The sequence below is a fragment of the Podarcis liolepis genome (genome assembly GCF_965112155.1).
Source record: "Podarcis liolepis genome assembly, chromosome: 12".
NCBI lineage: Eukaryota > Metazoa > Chordata > Lepidosauria > Squamata > Lacertidae > Podarcis > Podarcis liolepis.
Window position 1 is genome coordinate 37084509 of NC_139563.1, and position 11357 is coordinate 37095865.

Consider the following 11357-nt stretch of genomic DNA (forward strand, 5'->3'; position numbering starts at 1 on the left):
GAGAGCATATTGTTAATCTATTCTCTAGTGTAGAGAATCCTTCTTTTCTTTTATTTTTCACATAAGGCCATCATGCATAATGTTTTCTTCAGTTCTTCCTGATCTGTTAAAGCCAAAATGGGAATTTTGCATGGCAACTCTCAGGTGGGCACCATTGCCACTAGAAGAGAACAAGTGAGGCATTCATGGTATGTTACGGCACCTCCTTGCCATAAGATGTCAAACTAATTTCCCCCATTCCCTGAGCATCACTTACTATATTTTAACATACTCCTTCATCCACCCTTAACATCATCTCTTGCCTAGTTCTTCTCATAACATAGCAAATCTAAATCAGCCTTGAATTCATTCTTCAAGGCTTGGAAAAACAACAACTGTTGTTCACTATGCAAAGACCCATTCTTTTCTAGGTCATTTTTCATACCTTGGCAAGTTTACCAAGATAATGTAAGAAAGTTCACAGAGGGAAAGTTTCCTATTCCTTTCCTTCTCTTGTGACTTCCATGAAGCCACTCAGAAGCGTTGTGGGCTCCTCATGAACAATGTGTGTTGGGATCTATTGGGCTGATGGGGTGGAAGATAGGGAGCTTTCCTTTCATGGAAATCCTTATATTAACTTATATTTGTGTAGAAGCCACTGTGTTAACATCACTGACTTGTTATAGAGATGGGCTACAACTGAACATGACTGAAGGGAAGAGCAGAGGAAGGCAGCTAGGTAAGGGTACGGATGTGCAGTGGACAGAAGCAACACTTGACAGACAGAAATAAATGATAAACCAAGGAAAAACTGGTGGGGAAGCTTGCACTTGGCTACACGCTCCTTTTAAGATAACTTTTCTAAACACACCCATTTGGTGGGTATCTAGAGAACTGATGTAGTGACTAAGAGTGTGAGCTGGCAAGTTGGCAAAAAGCTGCTTTCAGATCTAAGAGCTTACTAGGTGACCTTAGACAAGCCTCTGTTCACCTCAGTTCTTCTCCATCTGCAGTTTGAGGGTATAAACAGTAATCTATCTTACAGGGCTGTTGCAAAGGTTCCTGTGAACGTATTTGAATTACTGTAACCCATACCCTGGGTTACAGACGCTTCAGGTTGTGGGGTTTTTTTGGGGTTATGGGAGTGCCGAAACCCGGAAGTACTGGAACGGGTTACTTCCGGGTTTCAGCAGTGCAGTTGCGCATGCGCAGAAACGCCGAATCGCAACCCGTGCGTGCACAGGCGTGCCACTGCGGGTTGCAAACGTGCCTCCCACATGGATCACATTCGCAAACCGAGTGTCCATTGTATAGATGATAAGCATTACAATAATATCTCTCTCTCTCTCTCTCTCTCTCTCTCTCTCTCTCTCTCTCTCTCTCTCTCTCTGTGTGTGTGTGTGTGTGTTTAAATGTCAGAATGGAATCATCTTTACCCTAGTCTTGCAGGGCAATGGCAATCATGTTGAGTTATTCATGCTTTAGTCCCATTGAAACCAATGCAACAAGTTAATCAAACCTAAGCCATGACTTACAGCCCAAGCCTAAATTCAACTCCTGTTGAATTTAAAGGTGCTTACTCCTGGTTTGGATCCAACTTATCCATAATTCAAAGTCTGCTGGTGCCTTCCTAATGCATAAATATGGGAGGAAAAATGATAATTACCTAAGCAGGAGTTCTAATGTACTTGTGTACATAACCCATGTTTTGTCTCCTTGGAAGGGAAAGCGTTAGCAAAGGTTTCTATTAGATGTGAGCCTCGAGTTCATTTTTAATTCTTTTTTTTAAAAAAAATTATTCAAAATGTTCATTTTTTTCTGATGAGTGGGAGAAGGAAGAAACAGTTTTCACTTGTATTGAACCTAGGACACATCCACACCATACATTCTGTGCACATTGAAAATGCATGACTTCCCCCAAAGAATCCTGGGAACTGTAGTTCATTAAAGGTATTGGGAATTGTAGCTCTGTCAGGGGGAAACTACACTTCCCAGGATTCCTTTTTTGGGGGGTGGGTGGGGAGCCATGCTCTTTAACTTTGTGCTGGATATACTTTTATTGTGTGGTATGGATCTGAGCAAAATGTATTCTCATTTCCCTATATTTAGGACAGAGCAGCTCCATGCTGTAGAGAAGCTTCAGCTGGTATAAAAACTAGCCACCCCATTCAGTTAATGAGGATATCTATTCCTCAGCTACATCAATGAAATTTAAACCTTTGGGGGCCAGAAACAACGTAATGGGATTGGAAGAAACTATACCCAGGCACTCTTGACCTTGTCATATTATTTTAGAATTATGGTTTACCACCAGTCCCAAAAGGAAACAGAGGAGGCAAGCTGCACACATTTCCATGCATTTCTTTATGCCTATATTTAGGCTCATGCCCACCCTGTTTGCACTCAGGCTTTAGCATTTTAATGTTTTAATCAATGCCAATTTCTAGACATTTCATACCTGGGTAAACTCCTAATTAAGTCGTTAATGCCAAGTTAAGCCAAAGTCCTCCTCTATACTAAACGCTACATTGCAAGGGGGCGGGGGGAGGAAGCAAAATTCTCCAACCCTTACAGATAATTTTGGCCTGATTTGTGATCTGAACAGCCTAACCTGACAGCCAGTTAAGTTGAATAAGCTGGATAGTGGCCGGGTTGCTTCATCAAAGCCAATGGGTCTGAATCCCACAATTATCTGCTTGCAAGGATTCTAGCTCAGTTTTGTTGCAATTTGGGGCCTTCTCACATGGCTGGTTCAGATGGGGACAGCGATAGACAAAGCCCAGTCTTCACTAACTAGCCTTCAAATGGACAGACATCTCCCCCAACATCACTCCACAAACACACACAGACACACACACACACACACACACACAGAGAGAGAGAGAGAGAGAGAGAGAGAGAGAGAGAGAGAATCACATGACGGATAGCTTTTCACAGTTGCCGCCACTAGCCCACACTTGGTGGTATTTGCAGAAGCTGCATACAATGTATGGCATAGGATATATATGCATCACCAGTGAGTGATATGGCTGGATGGCATAAGGAGGCTCACTTTTCCCATAACTGCCATGGCCTTGATTGGTTGTGAGAACAGACCCAGAAATACTCTCAAGCTGTGTGCCCGCTCCTTCTGAGGGACTGTAACCCCCATCAAGAGCAGGCAGCTTCCCATCCATCCCATGGGAACTGCCCACAAACAGAACCTCAGTCTTGTCTGGATTGAACTTCAGTTTTTTGGCTCTCATCCGGTCCATTACCAAGGCAAGACAACGGTCCAACACATCCGCTGCCACACTTGCAGATGTAAAGGAGAAGTAGAGCTGTGTGTCATCTGTATATTGCTAACAACATACTCCAGAACTCTGGATAACTCCACTCCAGCGGAGTGGGTCCCCAGATGTTGTCCAACTTGTGGGTCCCCAGATGTTGTTGGACTACAACTCCCATCATCCCTGAGCTCTGGCCTTGCCAGCTAGGGGTGATGGGAGTTGTAGTTCAACAACAACTGGGGACCCACAGGTTGAGAAAGGCTGCTCCACTCAGTAGTTTCATATAGATGTTAAACAGCAGGGGGGATAAAACTGAATCCCGAGGAACCCCACACTGAAGGCCACACAAGGCCAAAGAGCATCATCTTCTGGACATGACCATCCAAGTAGGACCGGAACCACCCCAAAGCAGTGCCACTCACCCCTAACTCAGACAGTCACTCCAGAAGGATACCATGGTCAGCGGTATCAAAAGCCACTGAGAGACTGTGGAGTCTTAAGGAGGACACACTTCTCCCCCAACAGAGGTTATCACACAGGGTGACCAAATAAGTTTCTATGTCAAAACCAGGACATGCTATGATCTCGGGGCTGTTCCCAAGATGGAGCCAATAAGTTAACACTGCTAGCATATGCTGACACATACTGATACTGGCTGAACTTGGATCATAACCAGGAAGTATAGACTGAAAGGAAGTGATAAACTTTACCAACAAGTACTTATTAGAAGAGAAGGAATCAGTCAGGAGGAAGAACAGGTTGTCGTTCTGTCTGTCACTCCCCACTGGTTCAGGTAGCTTATTGCAAGAATTGTTGCTAGTCTATTCCCAACCCAATCTAGGGAGAGAATGATATACATCCCCATCTGAGCACTGTGCTTTTCATCTCTCTGCCACAACACCTGTGTCTGCTTTACTTTTCTTTCTCCTGCTACAGCTATTGCTACATTCAAAATTGGTAAGGCCTTGGGGGCACCCGAAATCTTTTGGAGGCAAAGTTAGTTGCACCTGCTATATACACTGACCAAGGAGTAAACTCTATTAAATTAAGGGCTTAGTCACACTTCCTGTTGTTTATCTCTAAGGAATACAGTGGTACCTCAGGCTAAGTACTTAATTCGTTCCAGAGGTCTGTTCTTAACCTGAAACTGTTCTTAACCTGAGGTAACATTTTAGCTAATGGGGCCTCCCACTGCTGCTGCGCTGCCGGAGAACGATTTCTGTTCTCATCCTGAAGCAAAGTTCTTAACCCGAGGTAATATTTCTGGGTTAGCGGAGTCTGTAACCTGAAGCGTCTGTAACCCGAGGTACCACTTTACTGCTCTTTAGCACTCTATCGGAGCAAACAGAAATTTGGGTTTTCTCCAGAATGACGTTTGCTCTGATTTAGAGATAAAGAGCAGGTTTTCCCTGGGAAACTAGTGGGACAATAGAGAAAGCCACTCAGAATAATGCTTTCTAGGCACACGACAAGGTGAAGTGTGGACAAGCCCTTACTGAGTCTTATTCAAAGTAGAAAAGGTAGCATGACACTGTTAAGAGAGTTGGCTGATGCTATTTGCATTGATTTATAACTGACCACTGCTATAAACACCTGCACCCTCCACCCTCCTTTTCTGACTGCTAATTCAGAAAGAATATAGAATGCAAGTACTTCAGTTGGCTTGCTTCTTCCTGGAGGCTCATTGATTTCGCAGTGTTGATATGCTCCATTGTGAAAGGAATGGGCACAGGGCTACAAAGAGATCAGGCAGATATTTCAATTATTATGTAATTAAACGGGGGTTGGGGAGCTGCGAATGTCAAATGAATATGAGCAATTTATCAACTGCTAGTGCAGAGGAAAATGTTCTTTGAATCATCAATGAAATAATTACTGTAGCACTTCCCAAAGGGGCCTACATTTTTTTTAATTGCTACAAATATAACCATACACTCACCAGGAAGATGAAAAGCAAATAATTTAAAACCTAGAATTTCCTGTTGAATGTGCAAAATAATAATGATGATGATGATAATCTATATTGCCCATATACTGTTGGGAACGTGACGAAGTACCTGCACTTGATAACATGATGGCTGAGGATAACCTGGTGGCCATAGCAAAGTCTGGAGGGTGCATTCTCCAGCCTGAAGTCAGGGACTAAATGTTGGCAGGTGTGGGGAATCTCAGGTCTGGGTACAAATACAGACCTCTCTATGTAGCCCTTGGGACTAGCAGTGCAATGATCTGGAGTTGCAAGGGGTCCAATACCTGTTACTATTTCTGCAGCAGAATCCCTCTTTCCAGTGTCCTAGTGCCACCTAATCAGGGCCAGATTTAGGTTTGATGAGGCCCTAAGCTACTGAAGGCAATGGGGCCCTTTATATGTCCAGCTGTCCTTTGTGAACAACAAATTGTCACTGTTTTTTTGTGTTGAATATATGCCATATGGTAATTTATGAACCTAATAGGTATCTAAAGCCATTTGCACATGTTGCCATGCAGCCAGTCCATGCAGAATATATGCACCCTATATATAGAAATGAACAAACCAGGGATATTTTCGGGAGCAGGCTAGCAGATGGGGCCCATGACTTACATCATAGTAGCCTACACAACACAAAACACTGTTGCTGTATGTAGGTTTTATTTTATTTGTTTTTTATCTTATATTTTGGAAATGTATATCCAGTTTTTTCCCTTTAATTTTTTTGGGGGCCCCCAAGAGAGTGGGGCCCTAAGCTATAGCTTGTTTAGTTTATATGTAAATCCGGCATTGTGCCCAATCAGCATGAAAGCAAAGCATTTAGGAACAGCTGAAACACAAGGTGCTTCAGTTCCAAGACACTGGTGTGCAAGTTATGTTACACACAACGGAATTTCAAGGAAAACACAATTTGGGTCACTCTGAAAGAGGATATTGGAGCACTGCAAATCATTTGCCCATTCACAGAAAGCAGGAGATCCAGCTGAAAGGCAACTCACAGAGATCTGCACTGATCACTGCAATGCATCCCTGTTTGTTATTACTGTAAAATTATACAATCTTATAATATACTACTTCTATCAGACCTCCAAAGCCGACCCTATTGGACTTCCGGGGTGGCGCCATCAGTAATGGCGGACTTCCTCTGAACTGGAGGGACTAGCTCTGCGTGAAACGGGTCTTTTCCGCTACGGCGAAGTGGGGACCCTGCTAAAAATCACAGGCGGATGAAGCCTGTGACCATGGGACTCAGCGGGCACCCTTAGTGCCCCAACCCGCAAAGGAACCCACTAACGGGCTCCGAAGTGAAGAGGGGGAAGTGGCGCGGTGCTGTGAGTCAACTGCTATTTCCGTGGAGCGAAGCCGCACAGCCGTTGCCAGAGAGCGCTGCCTTTTTCCTGGGACAATTTGGCTTCTAAAATAAGCACCCGTGAGTACTTAAACTTTGAACAACTGGACTTTAAATAAGGACTTGCGAGCAGAAAGGAATTGGACTTAAAAAATTATTTTAATTTGGTACTGAAACGGGAAGGTCTAAACAGGAAGTCAGCCTTCTGTTTCTTTCTAGACAGAATAAAGCAAAGACAATGTAAACTAAAGCTCAGAAAACCGCTTCTAAAGGATTGGCTTTCATCATTTATTGTTGAACCCCCCTTCAGTAGCAGGAGAAGAAGAGGGATCTTTTTTGGCCTGTTTAAACCTGCAGAAATGAGTTTAAAGTAAAGTAATTTTCCACCGTCCTGATCCTGGAGCGGGGTGTCAGGACTGACGTTCTGAAGCTCATTGACCAGAGACAAACGTTTTTGACAGATAGTTAAAGGAAGAGAAACATAGTGATTCCATTGGTTCCTTTCGCACTTTAAAGGAACAAATATTGACAAAATATCTCAAAAAGGATACTTTGTTGCAAGAACAAATAGAAGTTCTCCCCCTGGAGGGAGACTGTGAAACTGTAACTAATTCCAGGGAGCTTGCAGCTGTCTCAGATTACAATCGTGGGAATGGACTTGTGACCTTGTAGGATAATGAATTCAGAGGCTCTGTTGTGTGCTCTCTGTAAAACAAGTGCCCTACTGGAACAGTTAAGTGAGAAGATGGATTTGATGATTAATGCGGCCAGAATTTTTGAACAGGCAGTGGGAAACTATGTGGAGCCCACCCAGGAATTAGATCTGGAGTGTGTCCTGACAGAGCAGATGAGAGAAGAGGATGTTGCTGAATCTTGGGCGCCAGAGATGGAGGGAGCTGCGGCCTTGCAGGAACAAGAGCTTTTGGATTTGACAAATGAACTTGGAAAAAGCCAGATTTGGAAAGATAAAGTTTGGATTGGTTTGGAAATGGGGGGTTGGATAGACCCCCCCCTATGCAGGGATGTTTGGACTTTCCGAGTCTGGCAATGGGCTGTGAGATGTTTGGAGCTGTGGGGGCTCTCAATTTTGGAGGGATTCTGAAACATCTTCTTAAATACCACATGGAGTTGAGTCTGGACTATGGAAAAGGGGCTGATTTGTTGAAAAGGGTCAAAAACATCACCAAGCTGGAGTTCCCACGAGTGAAAGGAGAATATGAAGAAGAGCTGCGGAAGGGACATGGAAGAGATTTAAGGGCCTCGGATATAAGGTTACCAGGTTAATGCGCTAGATCAATGGGATAAAAAGGACTGACAAAACCCGGGACCAGGAGGAAGGGACGCTGGATGAAGATTGGATTGTTTTTATTTCTCCTTTTATTATCAGGATTGTTTTATAAAATTGATGAATGTTAGAAAAATGTTGGAACGAAATTACTTGGCTCTAGCAAAAATGTTTAAAGAATTAGGTAAGAATATTATGGTTGTGAGAAGTCGGTAAAAATAAGATTTAAGTTTTACGTTTTTAAGGTTTTCTATAAGATAAGATGAAAATAGATCAAGCTAATGTAATGACAGAATACTATGAAATATGGGAAGGATTTGCTGCATAATTATCAACGATACAAAAAAAGGGAGGAGGAGGAGGTCAAAGAAAGAAGGTAATGAGAGTTGAGGATCTGAGAATGATGGATTTATTTTTGTATGTTTGCGGTGTATTTTTGTTTTTTGAATTTGTATTGTTGGATGTGGTTTGTTTTTTCTTTGTTTTTTCTATTTTCTTTTTCTGCTTGGTTTTTTTTTTGTAATTTAAAAAAATTTCAATAAATATCATATAAAAAAAACAAAAACAAAAAACAAAGCCGACCCTATCATTAGGTAGAATGAGGAAACCACCTCCAGGCAGCTGATTTGGAGTATCATGTTGTTGTTGTTGTTGTTGTTGTTGTTGTTGTTGTTGTTGTTGTTGTTACTGCCACAGAGGGGAGACGTCCCTGTGGGATATCCCACCTCTTAGGTGTCAATGTAATTTGACACACCTTGGGTTTGGTTTATGTACCTTGACAGGGAAGGAGCGGTGTCTGGGATGCTCTGAGTGGAGTTTAGCCTCAGGCAACAAAATATGTTGGACTGGCCCTGAAGGCCTGGCCACTCCTGAGGCTTTCATTCCTAATTCTGCCTGCTGGCAACACAGGCTGCTGTTGCACACTTCTGTTTCCTTCTGTGGGCAGAATGACTCATTGTATGCAAATATGTGTAACAAAATCCCAGGTAGCCACTTGCATTAGGGCAAAGCAACTTCAAGAGGGCAATTTGCAGTCTAGTCAACATTTCCATATGGACAATCTTTTATCTCATTTTTAAAGATCCCAGTGCCACTGTCCCAATATCTTCCATTCAAGCTGAATATTCCTTGCTCAAACTCTAGACTAGCCATATTAGTATTTCTCTCAGAATTACTTCCATTTGCATCTTATCAGAGAAGAGTCTCTTAAGAAGAAGGAGGAAAATTAAAGACTTTAACCTCAAGATCCTAGAAGATATAGGGAGGAGGGGAGATGAGAACCACCTGAAAAAGTTAATTCTTCAGTATTCCTAAGAGTTTGCCATTTTAGCAACTCTTCCCTCTTTAAATAAAAATGTGCTTTTAACAGCTGCTTTGAGAAGATACGGTTACCCAGTTACTAAAGGATACTTTAATTTATGTGATTATAATGACTGAACCATTCCCTCAGCAACCCCACCAGGGGTCTGTGAACATCATTCAGGTGGGCTGGAGCATGTCTGTGGATTTGCGGTTGAAGACAATATGAACATTAAACGTTCATATTGATTTTTAGTTGTATTTCATTGCTTCTTTTATTTGTTCTTTTGCATCACATTTTGAATTCTATGGGATTACAATTCCTATGGCAGGAAGGTTATTTGAATAGAGGAAGAAAGAACAAGCACATCTCTCTCTCTCTCTCTCTCTCTCTCTCTCTCTCTCTCTCTCACACACACACACACACACACACACGAAAAATGAGTAATTGATTATGTGGGGTTTATTTAAAATGGAAATGGTTATCTGCCTGGTGTTGGATGGAGCCCATCAATCATCCTGCTTTTGGGGCTGTATCACATGCAAAAAATGGCTACCCTGTAACAGGGGTAATGGTTTTTAAAGCCACAGCACAACTTATTCTGGTTTCTACTTGCCAAAATGAAATGCCAGTTTAATTCCAATTATGGCCACACAATCAGTCCATCAAGAATAATTACAGCGAGAAACTCGTCTTTTTATTTTCATCTGCATCTGCATTCTTGGTCCAATATCGTCCACGTGCCACTGGGTAATTAAAGGCCTAACTGCCAAGTTCTCTTTTTGAGTCCAGCATCTCTCTTCTATATCCTGACTTGCATATTAATATTGTGTTGGAAACTCGTGGAGAGTGAGAATGTAGAAAGGTGCCGGGCTGTTGAAATCAATGGCAAGACTCTCCCCCCTCCCTCGGCTCCAGTGGGAACTGGACCGATGCGTAACCTAAATCTGCATGCAACAGACATACTTATCCGGTCAAAGCAAATATCTGCAGATTTTGAAGAGAACATCAATATCTTAATTATCTAGTCCTTTAATTATGGTTAAATTAAAAGAAAACGGGAATCAAAGGGACTGTTATTTGTTATGTATGGTAGTCGACAACAGCCAGAAAATTAAGGCCCATTAACCTAAAGCTGTCAGGTCTTATAAAAAAGATAACAATGTCTAATGCGAAAAGCAGATATGTAAAGTGTGGGTGGACAGAAAACCTATCCCTTTTCCCTAGGGTTGCCTCTGTCTTTTAATCCCCCTCCCCCTGCAAGAACCCTACTCAAATAATGGAGCACTGTGTTTTTTATGTTTCAAATGTACCATATGGCATGATGGGTGTGCAGTTTAATTACATATTAGCATATTCTGATAGCAAGGGCTGGCTGGTTAAAGCAGCTTGCCAAAATGTGATTTTTTAAAAAATAAAAAGAGAAAAATCTGCATGAACTCTTTTGAAGTACATCAGTCTTGGATATTGTTGCTATTTTTAAACATGGGTGTGTGGCGATCCTGTCGATGCGTTGGAGGTTGCAAAGGGAACATCCAAACCCTGCTTTTAAAACCAGCTTGCTATCGTGTTAAAGATCAGCAGTCTGCCACTATCTGAGAGTTTATAAGAAACAGACGCCCTCCCCCACCCCCACCCCTGGCTTAGGTGTCACTGAAGAGAGCATTTCTGTTAAATCTTGAATGAACAAGCACTAGCCTTCATTCTCATTAAGAATCTTTTTGTATTGATCCAAGTACCTGTCTGTACTACTTCCCATGGCTTTTGCAAATGATCAATGACATCATTGCTTCTTTAAGCAATCTTTAAGAAGATTCAGCAATTAGTGGCAAAGTGTGAAGACAGGGTTTGTGTCCACGACAATTTTTGCCGTTGCCACATCTTCCATTCTTCTCACTGTCTCATGCTTGCCAAAAAGCAATCTTTAAGAAGATTCAACAATTCGTGGCAAAGTGTGAAGACAGGGTTTGTGTCCACGACAATTCTTGCCATTGCCACATCTTCCATTCTTCTCACTGTCTCATGCTTGCCAAAAAATACTATCTGCATCCTGGGGGCATTTTTCAATGTGACATAGGGCAGTCAGTGGTACCTCTGGTTGTGAACGGGATCCGTTCCGGAGGCCCGTTCGCAACCTGAAAGGAACGCAAGCTGCGTCTGCATGTCTGCGCATGTGCGGGTCCCGATTAGCTACTTCTGCACATGCA